The following is a 22,511-nucleotide window of genomic DNA, read 5'->3' on the forward strand; positions in this document are numbered from 1 at the left end:
GAACTGTGGGGCTCCATGGGCCAGATCCCTTCCCACCTGGGCGCTGGCTCTGCAGGCGCCAGGGCCCGGCATGGGCTGTCTGTGGCTGTGTGGCCGCCTTCTCCCCAGGTCACAGGCGGTGGCAGAGCCTGCTGGAGGCCGAGCCCGGGGACAACCCCGATCCTGCCAGGCTCCTCCGGGGACCTCTCCACTGCCTCTGCGCTGCCACAGGGATCGCCAGCCCAGCTGCGAGGGTTTCTGAGAAGGGAACACGGGGCCCAGACCAGGTTGGATGCTGCACCCTATGACATCCCTTCCTGGCAGGCAGGTTCTGCTCACTTCTTTTCACAAATTGAGTAAAACGATAGTTAAGCCCTAGAGCATTCCTGAGGTCACACAGGTGGGAGTGGCCCAGCCGGGCTTTGAACCCAGCCTGCGTGGTTCTAGAGCGGGGACTCCTGGGCACGCACACTTCATGCATTATTACCTTTTTTTCCCCTGTCGTTTTTAGGGTACTCATCACCATGGCATAGCTGTACCAAGCACATGCACACCGAGGAGGAGGTCTTTACTTCAACTGGAGTTGACCATGGCCCACACTGGGCTCCAGTCTCCCCAGAAGATGTAGAACAGGTCCACCAACTGTCAGCATGGCATCAGCCCACATTTCTCTTCCGATGAAGCCTTGCTTGCCAGATTTTCTTTTTGGTCTGGCTTGAAGGATCACAATATGTAAGGATTATTGTCTACGTCAGTTTTGGTCTATCCTGAAAGAAATTCACCTGTGGATTATTCCATATGGCTAAGAAGCCAGTTTCTGTGGCCTCCTGGAATTTGTCTAGAAAGCAAATATATTTATTTACAGGTTAATAGTGGAGCACTGTATTGGATGCAAACAGGGTCATTGTGATCATGCCAGCAGGGTCCGCTCTTCACCACACATTACTGTCACCTAAATGTAACTCTAGATATTCTTATGCCCAAGAGAGGAGACATAATTTTGGGTGTCAGAATAAAGGAAACGTGAATCATTGTCCTAGAAACTGGAAGCTTCTGGATGACAAGAAACATTAGAATATCCTGCAGGTGACTTTATCTAGTATTTATCCTGTTTCTTTGGCTTATTTCATTGGAATATATTTCTCATTCATGGGGCCGATGATTTGTTGCAGACATACGACATGTAGAAGTTTCAGAATCAAGAATCAGAGATGAGTAAAAATGTTTTTATACATTTTTTAATTTTAAAAAGATCTGTTTAAACAATATTGGGCATAATTAAAATATTACAAAATTGGTTTTAGCCCTTTGCTCAAAAGATTCCTTTCACAGTGTGTCTCCTTGCCTGTGCTCTGACACCATTTGATTTTTCCTTCTCACTCACAGGAATGGTTGTAAAATCTACATATGATCTTGTCCCCTTTTTGCTTACGATGTCACACTTCCAGGAAAATGGACCGATGCCCCAGTGCCTCGTCAAGGCAGGTAAGTTTGTCCCCACTCAGCCCTCCCTTGGCATACGGTACAGGCACAGCTCCCGGTTTTGGTTTCACTCTTCCTCCACGTCAGGCCGCCTTTCTGGCGTCCCACTGGCTGGTCTTCCTTCCCTAACCTTTTGAAAGCTACTGATTTGACAGGAAATAGTCCTTCTCCCCTTGTGACTGTCCCCTTCTCCTTGAAGGCGCAGTTCATGTTTCATTCCCCCAGAACTAATGTTCTTCTTACCTGCCCCTCTATCTCAGTGCTTACCCATCCTTTTGAATTTTTGGTCCAGCCGTCTGTCTTCCCCACTGCATTGTAAATTGGTCTGGGACAAAAGATGTCTTTCAGTTCTATTTCTCTACAGCCTACCACAGAATTTAATGTGGAGTTATCATTGAACAAATGTTTATTGAAATTACTTAGAAGCTGAAGGAAATGTTTATATTTTTCTCCTTTTCCCATCTTCAGATATTAGTAGTTTCCCTGGGTTGTAAAATGCCTTAGAGAATATTGTATTTTCAGCAATTAAGTCTAGCAAAGACCCAGTAGAACTCTAGGTTAGCCCAAAATGGGTATATTTAGGACTTTTGTGATGTGATTTCTTATTGGTTTAGACTAGAGCTAGCCTAGTTATTAAAGAGAATCATTTTTGAGCAGCATGATAAATTCTAAGTATACTTAAATTTTCAATAATGGCAGAACAGACAGGAGTTCTTCGTTTCTTTGCTCTTCTAGATGCAGGAGGCTGGATGCCAATCCTAGCCTCCCTGAGAGAGTTGGGGATGTGTGAGGATGACTGGCCTAAGCTTAAGTTATAGAAAAAGACTCACAACAAAGAGACATTTAAACATTTTTAAATATTAATACTAAAATCAGAAAGTGTGTTTCCTGGGAGGAGGGGCCCAGGTGGAGGGCCAGAAGCAGACTGCACACGCTGCTTTCATGGAGATCGAAAGTGCTCAGTGGATATTCACTTGCAGATTGGTGATCTAATGAGAACACTGGGAATCAATATGAAGGTGACAGGAGGCTCCCAAAGTGAAGGGGAGGGAAGAGATGCAACCCACCCTGTGGGATCAGGGGCACATAGGGAAGGTGTCTGCGTGTGGAGAAGGGACAGAGGAGATGACCCTCGGCTTAACCCTTCTCCTGTGCACTTTGCAGTCTGAGCTGTGTAAGGCACCCTCCACTGTAGCAGGCTGCCGGACTGACAGAGAGTGGACTGGAGACTGTGCCGCGGTGTAGCTTTGGTGAGAAGTCTTGTCAGGGCCCTACTAGCAGGAACCCTGGGTGGCATGGCTGGTAGCATTTTGAGATCACAGCCCCAGAGCACTGTGTCTATTAGGGGTCAGATCAACCATTGCTACTGCCTCCCCAGTACCCCTGGCAGGCCAGGGAGGGAGCAGAGGGGCTGGGTGCTCTTGCATGGCCCATGGGCAGGTGCCGTGTGCCCCCACCACTGGTGGGGGACTTGGGTAGTGTGAAAGATTGGGCCGCCATGTGCTGGTCCCTGGTGCCACTGATGATCTTGGGTTGGGCAGTGCTTAAGCCACCGTGGGCCAGTGAACACTGCTGCCCACAGACATGAGCGGGGCAGCACCAAGGTAGACACGAGCAGACAATTGCTATTCCTGTATATTCCTATATTATATTGTTTCTATTTCCACATCACCCTTTCATCTATATTTTCTTTATTGTCACTTTCTCTTCTCCAGACTGCTCTATGAAATGCCTAATTAAACTCTTGGTCTCATTACTCCACACTCTTCCCTTACCATTTTCTAGATATCTAATCCTTGGCTCAAGACTAATTCTTCTCATTGTTTCATGTAGAGCTTTTATTTATTTCCGGTGTCTATCTATCCATCATCAATCTGTTGATCTATTCATAAGGATACGTTGGTAACACTCATTGATCCACCATCCGACCTGAAAATTAGAATTTAGTAATAGCCTATATCAACTAATTGTAGCCCCACTTTCATTCCCTTGTGTCTACTCTTATGAATCCTCTTATCTTGAACCTGTATTCATCTTCCCCTCGCTTTTGTTTTTAATGCACTTTTATGGTATCTATCCTAGAAAGTGGTTTTTTAAAAAAATGTGTTAGTTATTTATAACCTTATAAGAATTTATCAGTAATAATCTTTGGATATACATTTTTTAAACTTAAAATTATGCTGCTAAGATCAGCCAAATTGTGGCATTTCTCTATGGATCATTCAGGGAAAAAAAAAGATATTTCTCCACTGGTTTGAGTGACTGATCCCAATTACCCAGGACACTGTGTTGCTGCTACACAATGAGGGGCAAGGATCACAACCATGTCTGGGGTGCTTCTTAATATTTCCATGTCCAATAGCAGAGATTTATAAAACTTGCAGTAACAAAAATAAAAAAAGTAGTACTATGGCAGGTTTCAGACCCCTCAAAAATAAAAGTTTGGGTCGCCTCACTAAATAATGACCAAATGGCAGCTGTGTAGCAGCTCCCCTCAGAGATTTGAGGATCAGGTATGTGGTCATCCCTCCTCTGAACTCCTAGGTTCTGATAACACCACTCTTCCCTTTTTCTACCCCTAGTCCTAGTAGAAGTAACATATTTCTACAGTTAATAACTTTTGAGTTACAGTAGAACGTTTTTCACCTTTAGTCTCTTTCAGAATACAACTAAGTATCTAATTCTCTGTTTCAAATCTTTTTGTTTAAAAATACTGGGTGATTTCTGTTTACAGAATGGATTCTAACTGACCTGTATGGGAAAATAATGTCCAGTCTGTTTATGTCTAATTACTAACAGATTCCATTTCAGATATGAATATTTTCATACATTTATTCCACTTCACCAATAATTATTGTATGCATCTTATGTGATCAAGACTGTGAGATACACAGTGTGGTGTATTAAGACAGCTTTTGCCTTCATAATTTGACACAAAGTAGAGGTGCTTAAACATAATAGTCCAATAAAAATTGACCTTTGTATGGTGATTTATGGCATTTAAAGCATGAGCTATTGTGATCCTCAAACCCACGGATAGAGACAGGGCAGGTGTTGTTATTCTAATATGTACATGAGCTTCAGACTTTCCCAACTTTGTTCTGTTAGTCAGTAGAAGAGCTGGCACACGTGCCCAATATTCTTATGCTGCCACTCTGCCAAAAGGAGCAAAAATGTGTTAAAAGCGGTAATCTCAATGAAATATCTCATCAATTTGTTCCAAGATTTCTGAGAAGAATTTTCTGACTGGACAGGTCAGAGGTAGCTTCCGGGAGGGAATTACGTTGAGGGCGGGCTTTCAAGTGCGTGTCGCAGTCTCCACGTGCCCTCACACGGCGTGAGGAGATCCTCTTGCCGAAGAGTTTCCGCTGGGCAGCCTTCGTGTCCCGATTTCTCAGACTATAGATGAAACGATTTAACTTTGGGGTCACTGCCATGTACGTCACAGTTATCACTGCATCCTTTAGACTGTGCCTAGTCAGAGGACATAAATACATGCCCATGACTGTCCCATAATACGAAGAAACAACTGTGAGGTGAGAGCCACAAGTGGAGAAGGCTTTGAGCACACCCTTGGTGGATGGAAGCCGTAAGACTGTGGAAAAAAAACCAAATGTAAGAGATAACAATGCACAACAGTGGCACAGAGAAAACGCCAACCCCCAGGCACATCATCTTCACACTAAAGTGGATGTCAGAACAGGACACTTGAGCAAAGAGGCAATGTCACAGTAGAAGTTGGCCACTTCGTGGTTGCCACAGAAGGACAGACTAGCTGTGAGCAGAGTGTGGGAGAGGGAATTGGCGTTTCCAACCATCCAAGACCCAACAAGTAGCAGGACACAAGATTTCAGACTCAGAATTGTTGTGTAGTGAAGTGTGCGGCTGATGGCCACAGCTCGATCATATGCCATCACAGCCAAGATACGGCTGTCTGTGTTAGCCATGGCAAGCATGAAATATGTCGATGTTAGGCATCCTCCAAAGGAGATGATTTTGCTGCTCAAGAGATGGCTGGCTATCATCTTAGGGATGCTTACAGATGAGGAGAAGATGTCAACCAAAGAGAGGTTGGCAAGGAAAAAAATACATTGAGTTGTGAAGGTGAATGTCAGAGTGAATGGCCAACATGACGAGCATGTTTCCAATCAGTGTGATGGGGTCAAGAAATAGAAACCGGTTCACTACTCCCATTTCCCCACATTTCGACTCAAGCATTAGACTGTTACTCTAGGATTTTCCACCCCTTTGCTTATGCTGTGTTTGCTTCCTGCAATGCTTTCCTCCACCTCCACATGACCGAGTATTTCAAGGCTTGATTCAAATGTTAGTTGCTGAATTTATTCTTCCTTGAAAATTTCCCATCTCTCTCTTTCTCTCACACTCTCTCTCCTGTCTACCACTACAAACTATTTTTTAGAACTTACGACTGTTTACCTTCTAGCTCCATCATTTCTCTATAGAGCTTGTCTCTCCTACTTCTTTATAAGGGACTTGAGGACAGAGTATATGTTTGATTCATTTTTTCGATAGCAATACTCATCGTAATACTACACACATCTTAGTTACCTGATATTTCGTAAATAAATAAACGGATGGTTCTAATATTTTTGTGATTTCAGAGAAAGGGAGCATCAGTATGAGCTGGAGTTGTCACGGAAGACTTTATAGGCACACTGGGATCTGACCTAGATTTCATGGATTGGTGTGAGTTAGAGGAGCTGTGGGGTTCAGTGCAGGGTTGTGGCAGGAACCCTTTGTGCTTCGAGACAAGTAGGGTCATGGAACAATCCATATGCTGACATGTTTTTCACTTAAATCTCCCTAAATAACAAGACGCTTACAGACAAGCACATTACGGCCAAGGACAGAAGAGTCACGAAACAGCTGCTGCCAACCCTCAGAAGGCTCGAGGTGCAGCTCACTTAAAATCTGGGATTCTGGGATGACCTCAGGTCACCTGAGACATCCCATCCAGAGTGGCTGGCAGGGTCGCCATGAGGCCCTCCTGCATCACTACTCGCCAGGCTGTCCTTGCTGAGCTGTGACAGCTCCCTGTACTGGAACTCCAACCCATCCCTCAGGTTCCCAGTGATGAAAATGCTCAGCAAGGGTTTTGCTGGAGAGGAGGTCCTAGGCTGCCTGATGCAGCGGGTGTGGGCAGTGAGCTGGACTCCGCAAGTCCCCTCACACTCGGTGACAGAGAGCAGGCTTCGCCCGAGAGGGAGACATGGGCAGTGGGGACCACAAAAGGAACCAGAACCTCTTGATTATAGTCCCAGCCCTTCCCCTAAATGGTTTTTCCCTTTCAGGGGCATCCGAGGCGCTGTGTATAACGTCAGGCTCATTAAGCCGTTGGGAACAGAAGCCCCTTCTCTGTTTGTGAGAGCAGAGGAAGGACTCCCGGGAATACTCACCCTGGAAGGGGCATGGAAGCCAGAGGGGTTTCTTCAGGAAAGAAGGTGAGGAACTGTGCGGACCCAGTTCCCCGCCCAGAAAGCAAGCAGGTAGCTAGCTCTATGTTAGAAATGAGAGGGGAACAAGCTGATACCCTCTCTGTCATGGGCTCTTCTTCCTGCAGCGTTATCCTCTGGGGGCTCAGAAATCAGCCCTCCCAGGAGAGTGGAGTAGTGTGGGGAGAGAGACACGGAAAGTGAAGCCTCTCAAGCCCTTCACGCAGATGGCGGCCACGTCTCAGGTTTTCTGGTATTTAGACCTCACAGAAGGCTTCACCTCTGGTGCTGGCTTTCTGGGCAGCTGGTCAGGGCAGGTGAGGCAGCTCCACTTCCTGGTGGGTGACTGAGGTCTCCAGGACTTGCACTTATCCTCAAAGTCCCAGGGAGGGGAGAGGTACAGGTGGGGACGAGATATGGGTTTCCTAAAGCAGGGATTTTCTTTCCCAGATGTCAACCCAGGAGTCTGAGCAGAGACAAGCCAATTTCTGAACTTGCCTTGGACCTGGGATGAGGACGAGGCCCCAGAAGAGAGGGAGAAGCCTTCTTCAAAGCCAGCGTGCTCATGAGCCCTCAAGAATGGGGTGCTTTCTCTCTGGGAGCTTGTTAGTGGGGCCATTGGGACTGTGTCTTCGAGATCCTGTAATGATTCTGGAAGTGGTGGTAGAAGAGCTATGTCACGCTGGAAGGACTCCTGGGAAGCTGCCTACCAACACGATTTCCTAAGTCAGGCCCTTAGAAAGTGAGAGCCCTGGTGGAGGTCACAGATTAATGAGCAGAGGGTGTGGGAAGGTTGAGGGCTGTGTTCCTCCAACTCCTATTCCCACTAATAATTGCTCCCCCAAGGCAGGGTGGGTCGCCCCCTCCCCCAAGGCAGGGTGGGTTGCCCCCTCCCCTAAGCCAGAGTACTCTCTCTCCTCCCACCAGGGAAGTCAGTGCAGTAGGAAAATCATCACAGACAGACCAGACCTGCTCTTCTGGTCATTAGTGGTTTGACTTTGTAAAGCTGCTGAACACTTTTGGGCCTCAGTTTCCTCATCTAAGAAATGAGGACATCCTCCATCACAGAGCATTGCTGTGAACATTAAATGAAGTAAGATTCTTTAAGCTGCTAGCAGAGGTGCAACAGTTCATCTACATATGAATTGCTAACATGTATGAGTGTGTGGTATGTACATGGTGATGCACTGAGAACTTTACAAGCCTGAAGGCCCTATAGTTCCTCACAACAATTCTAGGAAGTAAATTGTAGCAGACATGTCGGACGTTCTGACTCACACATGCTTAGCCTGTCTTTGGATTTCAGCCATGGCTGGGTGGACAGTGAGTTCCCTGCAGGCTTATGCTCACTGCAAGCTGACAGTGTAGCCCCTTCCCTGGGATCCCTGATGGCGTTAACGCTGGGGTAGCTCCCTCTGTCTGAGCACGTGTGGGGCTCAGAAGTGCAGAGGGCAGCTTGACAATGGGGAATGGAGACGGTGGGCAGAGGCCCTACCTCATCTCCACACAATTCTGGGGACATTCTGTGTGCTCCTGCACAGTCAAGTCTCTGCTGTCCACAGCAGGGACTTTGGTAATGCACCCCTCAGTAGGGGACAATTCTTCCTTCTCTGTCTCACTCTCTTCTTAAATCAGTCCTGCTCCCTGGGATCACCTCCCAAGTAAATAACCTCACTGTTGCTCCATGAGATTTCCCAGTGAAACCACACTCACTTCTTGTCTTAGACTCTGCCTTCATGGGAACCCAGCTAAGACAGTTGATTCTGGGGGTGGCTCTGGGAGGTATATCCTCCAGAAAGAATACTGGGACTGGACCACTCATCCTCTTGGGGTAAGTGGGGTTGGTGGTAACCCCTAGCACGTGATGGCATCATCATTGCTCAGACTTGCTTGGGATAGATTGGGATGAGGTACAGTGGAAAGCGAAACACTGGGTTATGTGGTAGCTCTAGAACTATAGTAATTATAAGTATTGTGGAGTTTTAAGAATAGGGATGGCTTTTGTCAAGTTCCTTGAAAGCCTGGAAGAAACTGGATAATAGCTCCATGTTATCCAAGAGCCAGCAGCTTAGGGTGTGTTGTGAAATCTGGAAATCTCCCATGGTGACATTTAACGAGATATTAACCTTCTGTAGCTGTAGATGCACAGTGTTAAAAATTAGGCCTCGGGCTTAATTGTAAGAGTGGAGAAACTACCATGAGGGCTGGACATGTACTTTGGGCGGCTCTCCTCTGTTAAACTCTGAGCCCTGGTAGGACAGGAGTGAGACCCTGAGTCCTGGCATGGGGATGTCTGAGTGGATGAGCGTGAGAACTTTGAATCCCCAGACTCCCCTGACTCCACTTGCCAGGGCAGAAGCATCCCTGCCCCTTGCTAGAGGAGAGAAACCTCCTTTTGCCCAAAGGCCACAAGAACATCTCATATAAAGCAGAAGTCTAACAAGGTGATTCTTGTCCTTCTCAAGAACATCTTCCACGTCCCTCAGAACCTCCAAAATAATTGAGATCAGCAGTCCTCAGCATCGTCTGAGGGAGGAATCCATCTGTCAGTCAAGAGGAAATAATTTACTCACTGCAAAGAATTCCTCTACCTGGCAGTGGGAGGTGGAGTAATGGCCCCCAAGGACATCCAATCTAACTCCTGAAATCCACTTTCTATGGTCAAGGGGACTTTAAAGTTAGAGATTGTAAAACAGGAAGGAGAGCAGAAGTGACTCCATGACAGGCTGAACCTCCTGGAATAGGCCTAAGTTTTGGTTTCCCCGACGCAGGTCCTCCCCTTCCCCAAAATGGCACTGATAACAACTAAAAGGTCCCGAGACTTGGAACTGACCAATCAGGAGCCAACACGATCAGCCACTCTTGAAGGAGCAAATGAACTAAGGGGAGGGGAGATGGTGTGCCCAGCGTATGTAACCTACTGAAAAGTATAAAAGCTTGACTCTTACCGCAGGGCAGGGTCCTGGTTCGTAGAGAGGCCACTGCGTTGGTGCTCTGAGACTTGGACCCTAGCTCGAGCTAGCCGATAAACTCCTTTGCCTTTTGCAGCCTCAGTGACTCTGCCTCTCTGTTCCTGGGGCCGAGGGGAACCGGTTCTAACAAGATGTTAAGCTGGGAATATTATCCTGGATCAGCTGGGAGGGCCTACATATAGTCATAACTGTCCTTATAAGAGAGCAGCCAAGGGATATTGGACAACAGAGGAGAAGGCGATGTGATGATGGAAGTGGAGATTGGAGTGTGGTAGCCACAGCCACAGAATGCCGACAGCTACTAGAAGCTGGAGGAGACAAGGAATGCATTCTCCGTTGGAGCTTCCAGAGAGAACCAGCCCTGCTGACACTTTGAAGTTAGCTCCATAGGACTCATTGCAGACTTTTGCACCCCTGCCAAGCCATGAAAGAATAAATTTGTGTTGTTTTAAGCCATCAGGCTTGTCACTGTCATTTGTTACAGCAACAGCGGGGAACTAATTCATTGGCTAACACATTCTGGCAGGAACTAGAAGTCCCTCTAGCTCATGGAGGAGCAAACGTGGGAGCGGATGCTGAGGACCAGGGGAGTGGGGTAGAATGTAAGGATGGGTAGATGGGCAGAGTTAACTGACATGGGAGCACTTTTTCAGGCCTCGGGATTTAACATCCTGGCAAGGCCTTCTGGAGCTGGTCCTCATAAACTGCTGACATGTCTCCTTGAAGCTCAGGCAAGGTGATGTTGGCGATGCCAGCATTGACTTCAAAGAATATCGAGGAAGAGGTCAGGGGCTCGGGGGAGTAGAAACCTTACATGGGATCGGAGGAACCACTGCTCGATTCATTCCCTGGGAAGGTCCAGAGGCCGCTCTCTTTAATACGGAAACAAGTGCACTGGTGATCTCTGAGAAACTCAGTGTCAGCCGGCCTATGGCTTTAATTTGCATCTCTCTGATGACTAGTGAGCTTGAGCATCTTTCATGTACTTACAGGCAATTTCTACATCTTCTTTTGTAAAGTGTCTTTTAAAATCTTTTGCACATTTTTTCCAGATTTTTTGTCATCTTAGAACTGTAAGGGGATCAAAGTTTCCATCTGGGATTATTCAGATGAAGAATTCCTTCAGAATTTCTTGTAGTGACATAAGAATATCTGCTAGTGATGAGGACTTTGGCAATGCATCCTTGCTAGTGACATATGACAAATTCTCTTAGTTTTCCTTTATCTGGAAATGCTTCTGTTATGTCTCCAATCTTGAAGGATGTTTCCACTGGAAGTAGAATTCTATTTGGCAGGGTTTCTTTTAACCATACAAAATATGTTCTGCCCCTCTCCTCTGGGTCCCATAATTTCTCCAGAGAAGTCAGCGAGCTGTTAGTCAGATAATTGCTCCCTGGCAGGTGATTTGTCTTTGTTTCTCACTGCTTTCAATATTTTCTTTTTATCTTTGGATTTCAATAATATGACTTGGTGTGGGCTTCTTTGTGTTTATTGTGTTTGGTGTTTGTTTAGCTTTTCATACTGCAAATATCTTTTACAAAATTTGAAAAAAAAATGGTCATTATATCTTCAAATATTTTTTCTGTCCCATTTTTCTCTCTCCTCTTCTGGCATTCCAGTTCCCCATATACCGAGCTTTTAAAATATCATCTAACAGTTTCTGAGTTTATTTCTCTCTGTTTTTCACATTAGATAATTTTTCTTGACCTTCAAGTTTACTTACTCTACTCTGGGGTATCCATTTGCCTGCCAAATACACCCTGAGAATTTTTTATTTTGCATATTATATTTTTCATTTTTAGAATTTCCATTTTATTATGTCTATTTCTCTGCTGAGATTTTCATTCATTGAAAACATGTTGCCTTTTTATTTCCTTTTTTACTGAATTTAGAATAGTCATAATGGCCATTTTAAATGTTTGTCTATCAGTTTCAGCATCAAGTTCATTTCAGAGTTGGGCTCAGTAGATTTTCTTTTTCTAGAGGATGTGTTGCATTTTTTTGATTCTTCATCTGTTGGGTAATTTTGGATTATATCCTGGACATTATGAATGTTAAGCTCTGGAGAGTCTAGATTTGGTTATTTATTGAGTGTTTTTGCCTATGTTTTAGCAGGTAATTATCTTGGCGACACTTGAACTGGAAACTTTCTTCTTGGGTGGCAGCTCTTGTCTCAGTTCAAATATTCTTTTCTTTCACTGAGCTTATGTTATGCTATTATATATAATATCAATACACTATATATGTAATCAAGATTACATTTTATTGTGTTGGGATAATTATTATCAGCTGGGGAAAGTTAGAACATGTACAAATATAAGCTCTCGATAAATTAAATATTTGACTTAAGAAATGTAAAAGTACTAGAAAAACATCAGACATATGCATTAAGATGGAAAGGTTATTTTTTCTAAGCATGAGATAAAACAAAGAAAATAAAGTTCATAAAAATGTAAAACCTAATTTGGGCAGTAAACATTCTAAACAAAGTCAAAGATGAACGGGAAATTGGGAAATATGTTTGCAACATATATGCCAAACAATTTTACCTTTTTTTTTTTTTTTTTTTTTGAGACAGAGTCTCACTCTGTTGCCCAGGCTAGAGTGAGTGCCGTGGCATCAGTCTAGCTCACAGCAACCTCAAACTCCTGGGCTTAAGCGATCCTCCTGCCTCAGCCTCCCGAGTAGCTGGGACTACAGGCATGCGCCACCATGCCCGGCTAATTTTTTGAATATATATATTTTAGTTGTCCATATAATTCTTTCTATTTTTAGTAGAGACGGGGTCTCACTCTTGCTCCGGCTGGTCTCGAACTCCTGACCTCGAGCGATCCACCCGCCTCGGCCTCCCAATTTTACCATTTTAAAACATGAAGTGTTTCTACCAATCATTAATAAAAGACAAACTACCACCAAAAGGGCAGAAAAATACAAACTGGCAATTTGCAAAGAAGAAATACAAATAGCACTGAGTTTAACTTCCCTCTGTGCATGTGTGTGCTCATCAGTTAGTTCCAGTTTAACAGCGAGTACATGTGGTATTTGTTTTTCCATTCTTTAGATATTTCACTTAGGATCATGGTCTCCAGTTTCATCCAAATTCTCGCAGAAGGCTTTAATTCATCCTTTTCTGTGGTGCAGTAGTATTCCAGATATATGGTGTTTAACTGCCAGGACAATTTTAATCATTTGTTTAATGTTTTGTATTTAATTTTTAGTTTTATGACATTGAGTTCAGATGATATGGCCCATTCCCTTTCTACTTGGGAGGAACTTATTGAGATTTTCTTTTCTCAGCATAATACATTTTTGAAAATATTGTACAAACATTAAAAAAAAGAAATACAAATAACAATCACCTAACAAAACATTTTTCAGAATGTATCCCCATCAGTAAGTGACACACGACTGTATGTAAAAACCTAGTCAACCATAAATAAAGAAATTAAAATGAAAAGATAATTCAATATTTTATCTCATTTTCAAAGATACAAAGATATATTTATAACACCCAGTGAATTCAAAGATATGAAATAGCAGTCATTCTCATACACTGCCAATCAGGATGTAAAATGATGCACATTTTTTAGCAAACAGAAAGGCAGAATACTTACTAAATTTTAACTTTGCATCTGTAATTCCTTTAGTGCACATGCACATACCTACATATACACACACGCACACAAATTACTTCCATGAATTTAGCCAGTGGGATTAATTTCAGATGTATGGAAAGATATATAAATATTAATCTCAGTATTATTAGAAGTTGTAAAAATAGAAAATAAATTATATCCATAGGGATTTGGTTAAATATATTATAATTTATACATAGAATGGAGTACTGTGCAAACTTTGAAAAGGATAAGTCATACTTGTTGGCTGACATGTAAGAGTTATACTATGTAATGTGGACAGGAAAAAAGTAAATTACAAAACAGTATGGTTTCTGAATGTATGAGTGTGTGTGTTTTTGTTCACATGTCTGGAAAGCTGAACACCAAACGATTAACAATAATTTTTTTTTTTTTTTTTTGAGACAGTCTCACTCTGTTGCCCAGGCTAGAGTGAGTGCCGTGGCATCAGCCTAGCTCACAGCAACCTCAAACTCCTGAGCTCAAGCGATCCTCCTGTCTCAGCCTCCCGAGTAGCTGGGACTACAGGCATGCGCCACCATGCCCGGCTAATTTTTTTTTTTCTATATATATTTTTAGCTGTCCATATAATTTCTTTCTATTTTTAGTAGAGGTGGGGTCTCGCTCTTGCTCAGGCTGGTCTCGAACTCCTGAGCTCAAACGATCCGCCCACCTCGGCCTCCCAGAGTGCTAGGATTACAGGCGTGAGCCACCGCGCCCGGCCAACAATAATTATTTTTAAATTGTGGTATTGTGGGGATGGTGTAGAAGGGTGATGATGATGTTCTGTATTGTTTGGACTTTCATAACATGATATATTACATGTATTGTGGAATTTTTAAGTAGTGAAGAGATTTCCAGTTTGGAATTAAAAAAAAAGAAGACAAATCCCAAAAGAGAAGGAATCTCCCACATTGTTAAAGAAACCCTGTGGTCCTGGAGGGTGAACAGAGAGCTGAGAATCAGTGTCCTTGGTCATTCTCTATGATACTGAACCCAGTTGCTCCATTCTACCCCACGATGATGCCAAGACAAAACCATTCCTGAGGCTTGAGATGACTAACCAGATGGAAAAATGCCAGAGGCGGGGGGGCCTTTGGAGGTAAACGGTAAGCTCTGTTTTGCTGTGGTGGTCAGTGCTAGCAGGCAGGAGGAGGGATGGTGGAAGATGTGGTAACTCAGGACAAAGAGATAGTCTTTCTGTCCATCCGTACTAGCAGAATCAGAGAACATTAGTGGTGGGAGAACCTTAAAGATTACCTTGTGCCTTCTGCCAAGTACAGGCCCAGAGGAGGTAATGAACTTCCTTAAGGTCAAGAACACTGTGCATGAGAGAAGTGATGAGGTCAGAACCACATCACAGGTCTTCCCCCAGCAGTTTTCTTGACCCTTGGAGGAAGCTCACTCTTTGTATCTTTGAAGTGCATCTGGTCACTGAAAAAGCATCAGGAAAAAGCCATCCTTGCTCTGCCTGTGGACGCTGTTAGCAGACACGGCCCCAAAGGCAGGGGGTATAAGTTAGGCAGTTATTCACACATTTTGATGACATTTTAGAATGCACGCAGCTGAATACAGTACTCCGCACTCCTTTTCTCCTGTCTTTTCCCATCTGATAACCTTCCTGACATTCTAGGAGCACCTCTGTTTAGAGAAATTGAAAATGAGTACCCTGCATACTTTTTAGCACCTTTAGCAAACCTTAAAATATTATTTCCTTCTTAGTAGAGAGGATGGACTCCAACGAGGGCATCAGGGCTGCCAGAGCTGGTTATTGCTGGACGACACAGAATGGGAAGCCCACACCTCCCATCCCTAACCCGCTAATTTTATGCCCCACTTTCTTCCGCTGATCATTTAAGAGTGTCAGGGCCCGGCCACTGGACTGTCGTGCCTGCAGGAGGGGCCCAGGCTGGGGGCTGCACTCGTCCTCCTGGAGGCCGCCCTATGGCTCAGAAGAGGCTAAGGAGCCCTGCACAGCTGGGACCCATGGGTGGTCCTGGGCTGGGTGGTCACGGTCAGTGCACGGTGGGCCATTCTGTGGGTCTGTGCCACCCACCCTGCCTACCTCCTCCCACCGGCCAGGACTCGCACGGTGTCTACATCAAGTCCTGGGCTCTCAGGGAGGACATGGGGCAGATGGTCGGGGTCTGCCACATCACCTTGGTCCTGGGTGCTGGAGCCCGGCTGGGTTTGTGCCCCAGCTCTGCCATCTGCAGACCCCTCCTCATTCTGGAAGGGACAGCTATGCTTGGGGTGGGGAATTCCTGAGCTGACAAAGGTGAGGGCTCTGGGGATGGTCGCTCCAGCTGACTGTGAGGGCCAGTGACGGTGCTTCCTGAGAAGGAGGGAAAGACCGTGGCTAAAAACGTGATTGGGCTCCGTGGGCAGCAGCCATGCCCCTCAGGTCCCCTGTGTGGGAAATGTGCGATACTGAAAACAAGGCACATCTGTGCCTTGTTCTGCCCGGGGCTTCGTGTCATTTCCTTCCAGGATCACTAAGTTCCTCCGTCGACAGGAGCTGCCAGAGACGGCAGGAGCAGAGCGATGGGGCACTTGTGAATGTCACTCCCCTCTGAGTGGTTAGAAACTCAGTCCCGTCCCAAGGACGGGGCAGCGGTGCGGGAACCTGCTTTAGGGGCGCTCCTGCCCTCACATTTCCCTGGGACGTCCCTGCACCTTGGAAACTTGATGTACTTGCATTTTACCAACTAGAATTTTGAAACTAATATTTATAGACTTCAAAGGCTTTTTAAAATCAAATGAAAATTTTTACATTGATTTGATGAAAGTCTTGATGGAGAAGGATGCAGAGGATTTGCCACACTGAGGCCTTCAGGGAGTCTTTATCAGACTGTGCGCACCTGCGGCCTCCTCCCTGGGCATTGCCGGCCGCTGAGGACCCTGTGACATTACAGGAAGGAAGCCACAGACTGGCCTTCTTGCTGCTTTCAGAAACATGAAATGGAGAGGGAGAGTCCTCCCGCGTGTCGTATCAGAACTTACACTATTCCTGTGCCTTCCTCCCTCGGTGGGGGCAGTGACCACACTTTAGTTTCAAATTGTCATGATAGAATTTCCAGCGCTAGTTTATGTCACACGTGACTATTATTTTGTGCGGTAAACCAAAACAAAACAAAAACACAAATTATTTAAAAATCCACGATTTCTCACATTGAGCTCTCTCGGGGCCAAGAGGCAGCACGTAACCCTGGAAGAGCAGCTCCCGCTCTCAGTGCCTTGACTCTGGAGGACGTTTGTTCTCATCAGCGACAGCTGCACAGACATGTGAGGTTTTGCCTTCTTTTCAGTAGCTTGTGCTTCAAGTAAGACTCTCTCTACACTCTCAGTGTCACATTTCTGCTTCTTCTAGTGGGTCTTGTGCATGTAACGGTGGCAACTCCAGGAGACAATCCCATGTGAGGGTTTATACCAGGGCTCCTGTGCACGAGGTCACGGCAGAGGGGAAGGCAGGTGGGCATGGATGGGGGAGGGAGGGTGCTCCCCGCATCCAGGCTGAGCCCAGAGGGGTCAGTAGGGCCCGGCTCTGTCCCAATCTTCAGTGGGCAGGGTCGTCTGTTCCCCACCACGTGATCCAGGGGGGCAGATCTCTCCTGACTCTGAACCCAGGGCCAGCGCCCCACCCCCAGAACTTCCCGGCCCACTCGAGCATGTAAGGCTGTTTGGCTCCCACATTCCTGGAGCCCCAGGGCAATTTCTGCCCTAAGAAGCCTCTGTAAACCCATGCCCTACACTGCACAAATTCACGGCAGAGGGAAAGCCCAGGAAAGAGAGGGGAGCCGGACCCCAGGGTGGGGTCTCCTTCGGGTCTGACAGTCCTGAAGAGTCTCTGTAATGATCGGGTCATGAAAACAAGGTGCAGGGAGGGACCCTGGGGTGAGGGTGGGTCTGCAAGCCCATCAGGCTCCTGCACGCCTGGCCCTTCTAGGAGCCACATGCGGGGAGAGCAACACTGGCCCCTTACCTGTAACCCCGCATCCCATAGACAAAAGCCACCAGCACTAATGAGAAAAAAAACACATCTATTAGGAATATTGGGAAGCAATACATGTCTTGGTAGGAGGAAGGCGTTAGCATATAGGGGACACGATACCATGAGACAAAACAGCTTTTCTCTGAATGAACACAACATTCCTTCCCTTGGAGAAAACGTCCCACCAGGAAAGGCACAAGCAGCGTGGTCTGGTTGACCAGACAACCATGTTAGGTGATAGTGAAGGTGGCCCGAGGCTCTTGCCACCTTTGTTCATGCTGGCAGGACCTGGCTGGGGAAACAGGCTCCCTGAGTGGGGAGCCCCAACTGCTGTCCCTGCTTTGGACCTGCCTGTTCTTCCTAGGACGGCTGTGGCCCATGGTGGTGGTGTAGTGACTGCAGGTCACATCTTGCATCACCACCTTTTGTTCTGGGTGGCAGGGATCCCTGGGGTAGCAGGAACACCCATACACTGGGCCTGGAGTTGCTCCTTGTGACAACTGAACTCCAGGGGACTAAGGCCTTGCCAAAGCCCAATTTCTCCACTAGGATCTGTCCAGCTAGTGTAACGCGTGCCTGGACTTGAACAGCCCTGCTGTGCACAGACACTCTTCTTGGGGCTGGCCCTGGGCTCTGGGCTGGGGCCGACCCAGGCTTGCCCTTCTGCAGGGATCTTCCTGCCTTTTGCCTTTTTTATTGGGCTGCAGGCACGCAGAAAGTGTTCCCTTTACTGAAGCGGCTTTCTTCTGTAAGATTTTGCCAGAAAATGATAGTATTCCCTGACCCGGGCAGCGTGGCTCATCGTACTGTCTTGGGAGGTCCTTGGTCCTGCAAACCTTTGTTCCTGCTCTGCTAGTTTAGGCCTCCCCCAGCGCTCTGTCTTCTCAGTAGGGCCAAACTTCTCGCTCTGACTCTTCCAAGGCACCTTGGATTTTGGGCTGCTGGGCTCCTGCTGCCCCTGGCTGTTCCCTCTGCCCCTGGCTGCTCCCTCCCTTCCATGCGGGGTCACATAGCCCCTGGGAAGATGACATTTCCCTACTGGGTGCACTCACGGAATAGGACAGAGGGGCCTGAGAAGGCAACATGTCTGTGGGGGGAGCAGTCAGTGTGACGGCCTCGAAAGTGCAGGCCAGCGGCACAGTCTTGGAGGAGGACACCAGAGGCAGGACCTTGCAGCCGGTTCTCTGACTCTACCTCCACTTTGAACTCAAACTTACAACCTTTGCTTTCAGGCATAGCTCTGCTGGATCCTGGCTGGGAGAAATTCTAGACAGTGGGGAGCTCTTACTGGTCCCCAGAGAGGCTGAGCTCACTTTGAAGGCTTGGTAGTTTGTGATCATACTTGCTCCCAAGGTGACTTCCCAAACAGGGGCTTCTCCTCCTCAGCCTCCACGGTCTCCTCTGGCCTTCAAGCTCAGGGACCCTCCACTGAGCTTCAGCACTGCTGGGCTACTGTAGGGGTCTCCTGAGACCACAGTCTCCTTCTCCTCCCCTAGCACATTCCTGGCCATTGCTGAACTTGGACTTGGCTCTGCACTGCCTCTCCTGGTCCCCAGGACAGTCCTACTCTGCCAGATTCTGTTCCTGAGGCTGCATGTGAGGAGCTGAGAAAGTCACCTGCCCTCCTGTCCAGTGTGAGGAGCCTCCGAGTGCCCATGGTTGTCCCCAGACTGGGGCCGTCTCTGGACGTCCTCTGCCACAGGTGAGGGGGCAGAGAGAAAACCAGCCAGGGTGAGGACTGACTTGTCTGTTGTCACCTTCTCTCCTGGACCTCTCCAAGGACGTTCTCCCAGGAAATTGTCAACCTCACCTATAGAGTCGTCCCCAGACTCACTAAAGGCCCAGGAGGGAAAATCAGAGTGTGGAAGGGGCCTGCGCTGAGTCTTCAGATCTATGCGCTCCAGGGACTGGAGGTTTGAGCCCCACCTGGGCCTCACCTGGAACCTTCCAGTGTGTGTTTCGAGCATCTGCTGAGTGCACGGATCGAGGAAGAAAAGCTCCTGGGAGGTGTTCACGCGGCATTTCCGACCCCTCCAGAGTGGCAGATTTGTGGATTTTTTGTGGGAAAGAATCTCTGGGAAGGACTCCATGAGGGTGAAAGGAAACAAGGACCCAGCAGGGACCTAAGGCAAGATCTGGAGAGGGGCCCAGCAGATGCAAGCACAGGATCAGAAATACCTCCCTGAAGGTTCCAGAGGATGAGGAGGAGGAGAGAGTGAGCGGATCAGGCCCCAGGGCTATAAATGAGGAAATTGCTTAGTGAGGGGCCCAGAGAAGCAGCATGTCAAAGAGACCCTTAAACCTCATTTGGACAGAGCACCATTGCTGCGGGCATGGTCCCTGTGCCTGTGCGTGGGTCCTGGCTTCCTGCCAGCCCTGCTGTGCCCAAGTCTGACACCCGCACAAAACCCACAAATCTACCATCCTGGAGAGGTAAGATGCTGTATGAACACCTCCCAGGAGCTTTTTTTCCTCCATCCATGCACCCAGCAGATGCTCGACGCTCACACTGGAAGGTTCCGGGTGACGCACAGGCCAGGCTCAAACCTCCAGTCCCTGGAGCCCGTAGATCTCAAGGCTCACCCTGGCCCCTTCCACACTCTGCTTTTCCCTCCTGGGCCATCAGTGAGTTTGGGGACGCATCTATAGGTGAGGTTGACAGTTTCCTGAGAGAACGTCCTTAGGGAGGTCCAGGAGAGAAGGTGACACCAGACAAGTCAGTCCTCACCCTGACTGGTTTTCTCTCTGCCCCCTCACCTGCGGGACACGATGTCCAGAGGGATGTGAGGGGGCCCCAGTCTGGGCACAACCGTGGGCTCTGAGCTCCTGGGCCCCACCTGTGGTTATGTCCTTGCTGTTTTCACCTGCACACCCAGGCGGCTGGGAGGACAGGGAGGACCCCCGCTTGTCTTCAGCCAGACTCTGACCCCTCCCTGGGAATCCACCCTGCTGGGGCTGGGAGGAGGTTTGAGTCAAAGGCTGGGGCTGGGCCATGTGCTGGGGTCAGGGCTGGGCCTGGGGAGGCCGCGAAGGTGCTTCAGCCCAGGTCTGCAGTGGAGAAGCCTCAGGGACTTCACGGGATGAAACGGAGCGATGGGGGATGGGGGAGCTGCTGAGGACTGGGCAGCTGCTCTGGTTTGTCTCTCACGTTCCAGAAGGGGTGTGGGGTCGCGGTGTCCGGCTCCCAGCCCGCTGACTTGAACATATTCCCCAGAGAACCCCGGGGGCGGTCTGGGCTCATGTGTTGCAGAAACGACCCCTCCTTTCCTTCCCCCTTCACAGCTTCAGTTCTGCTCTCTTGGTCAGGAGCGTCTCCAGGAGCTTCCGGACATCGGGGCTGGTGAAAGTGGGGTCACCACCCTTTATCTGTCTGTGCGTGGGGTCTCCCCAGAATGAAGCCTCTGGGGGATGGTGGAGAAGAGGCTCTCGCTGGGACTGGCTGTGGCGCGAGGTGAGGAATAACACGGCCTTGGCCGCCGCCCACCACCTGGAGAGGAACAAAATGATGCGTTCAAGGCCTGAGAGGGTCGAGAAGGGAGGCCACAAACCTGAGGAACCTGGAGGTGAGCTGCACCACACAGTGCCCAGGGGACTGTCTTCAAGTCACACTGGTCTCCGTGAGGTTCTGCTGACAGGGTGGAGCCCAGAGGAGGAAGGTGCTCGGCCAGGGGAGCCGGGGAAGCCCATGGGGATGCGGTGGGGGGGGAAGCATCTTCCACACGCTCCCCACGCGGCCCTGGGCTCCGGCAGGTGCTGCTTGCACCCCTCCCTGGGGGAGCCTGGACACGAGAGCCGATGAAAGTCCCCTTGTCAGGGAGCATCCCCAGGAGGCTGCAGGGGACAGGAGGCACAAGCTGCAGCAGGGGTGGGTGGGGCAGGGGTGCAGGCAGGGTGCACTGCCCTGGCCCCTCCAGTGTCCCCTGCTGACTTCACAGGGCTCTGCCCTTCCCAGGCCCCAGGGCTCCAGTCACATCCCTTTTCCCCTCCATGATCTCCCCCTCCCAGGTCAGCCCCAGGCCAGGGGTCCCAACCCAGGCCCTGGTCTGGAGGAGGACAGGGGGACAAGGGGACAGTCCCTCACCTCTGCAGAAGTGAAGTCAGGTCCATAGACCCCTCCAGTTCCCTTAGGCCATCTCTGCAAGCTGGAAATCAGGAGCCTGGTTGGGGGGAAGAGAGGGACCTGGGTATCCTGCAGGTGGCTGAGTGTGCCCCTAGGACAGACCGTGTGAGGTTAGACCCTGCAGCCCAAGCGTCAGTGTCCAGGCCACACGACCTGGCAGTGACAGAAAGAAGCGCAGTAGGCAGCGCTTCATCATGTACTCAGTGCTCCACATCCATCCCCAGGGGCCTCACCCGCCCTTGTGGGAGAGGAGACAGGCGTCACCTCCTAGAGGGACCAGCCTCAGGCAGGCGGAGCCGCTGTCCACAGTTGGGCCTGGAGGCCCTACCTGCACACGCAGGTGGTCATGGGTCACCCCCACCTTCCCGCTGTGGGCCGCAGCCATGCCCGGCCCACCTGGCGTCATGCCCAGCCCGGGATCTGAGAAGAATCCGGGTCTGATTTCCTCCCCAGGAGCCCCCCCAGGCCTCTGCAGCTGACCTCCTGGGAGACTCGTCCCTCAGGAACAGCGAGGCTAAGTCCCCCTGGGGCTCCGGGCCACACCCTTACCTCTCAGACCACAGCTCTGCTTCCCGCTCCTGGGCAGCCCCAGCATCGCCACTGGACGCTGAGACACAAGAAACATGGAGGGGCTGGGACCGCTCCTCCCCTGCCTCCCCCGAGAGGAGCTGCAGACATTCAGTGTCTGTGGAGGACGTGACCTTCTGCATCCACCTGATGGAGCTCTGTCTGCTTTTCCTTCCCTGTACTCATTTTTAAAGTGGATTAAAGTGTTTCCTGTTATCCTTCTTTGAAACATGCACGGAGGGATTTTCTATGTGAGATCCACCACGGGCGTCATTGTCCCCATTCCCCTGCTGGAGAAACTGACTGACTCGG

The 22,511-nt window shown here is 48.6% G+C and overlaps 1 long non-coding RNA gene and 2 pseudogenes across 1 annotated transcript in view; 1 reads left to right on the plus strand and 2 right to left on the minus strand.

The window, feature by feature from the left end:
- The window catches only part of LOC138398245 (uncharacterized), a 43,653-nt gene extending 22,584 nt beyond the window's left edge, over positions 1-21,069 (plus strand). Inside the window, exons 2-6 of the long non-coding RNA XR_011235937.1 lie at positions 491-711; positions 1,366-1,464; positions 6,774-6,923; positions 7,365-7,498; positions 20,795-21,069. This is a non-coding gene — a long non-coding RNA (uncharacterized lncRNA). The remainder of the gene's footprint in view (positions 1-490; positions 712-1,365; positions 1,465-6,773; positions 6,924-7,364; positions 7,499-20,794) is intronic.
- On the minus strand, positions 4,653-5,696 carry LOC138398190 (olfactory receptor 1A1-like; annotated as a pseudogene).
- Positions 18,853-19,702, minus strand: LOC138398242 (spermatogenesis-associated protein 31E1-like; annotated as a pseudogene).
- Positions 21,070-22,511: the final 1,442 nt, after the last annotated feature.

This window comes from Eulemur rufifrons, chromosome 17 (assembly GCF_041146395.1).
Source record: "Eulemur rufifrons isolate Redbay chromosome 17, OSU_ERuf_1, whole genome shotgun sequence".
In the NCBI taxonomy this organism is placed as follows: Eukaryota; Metazoa; Chordata; class Mammalia; order Primates; family Lemuridae; genus Eulemur; species Eulemur rufifrons.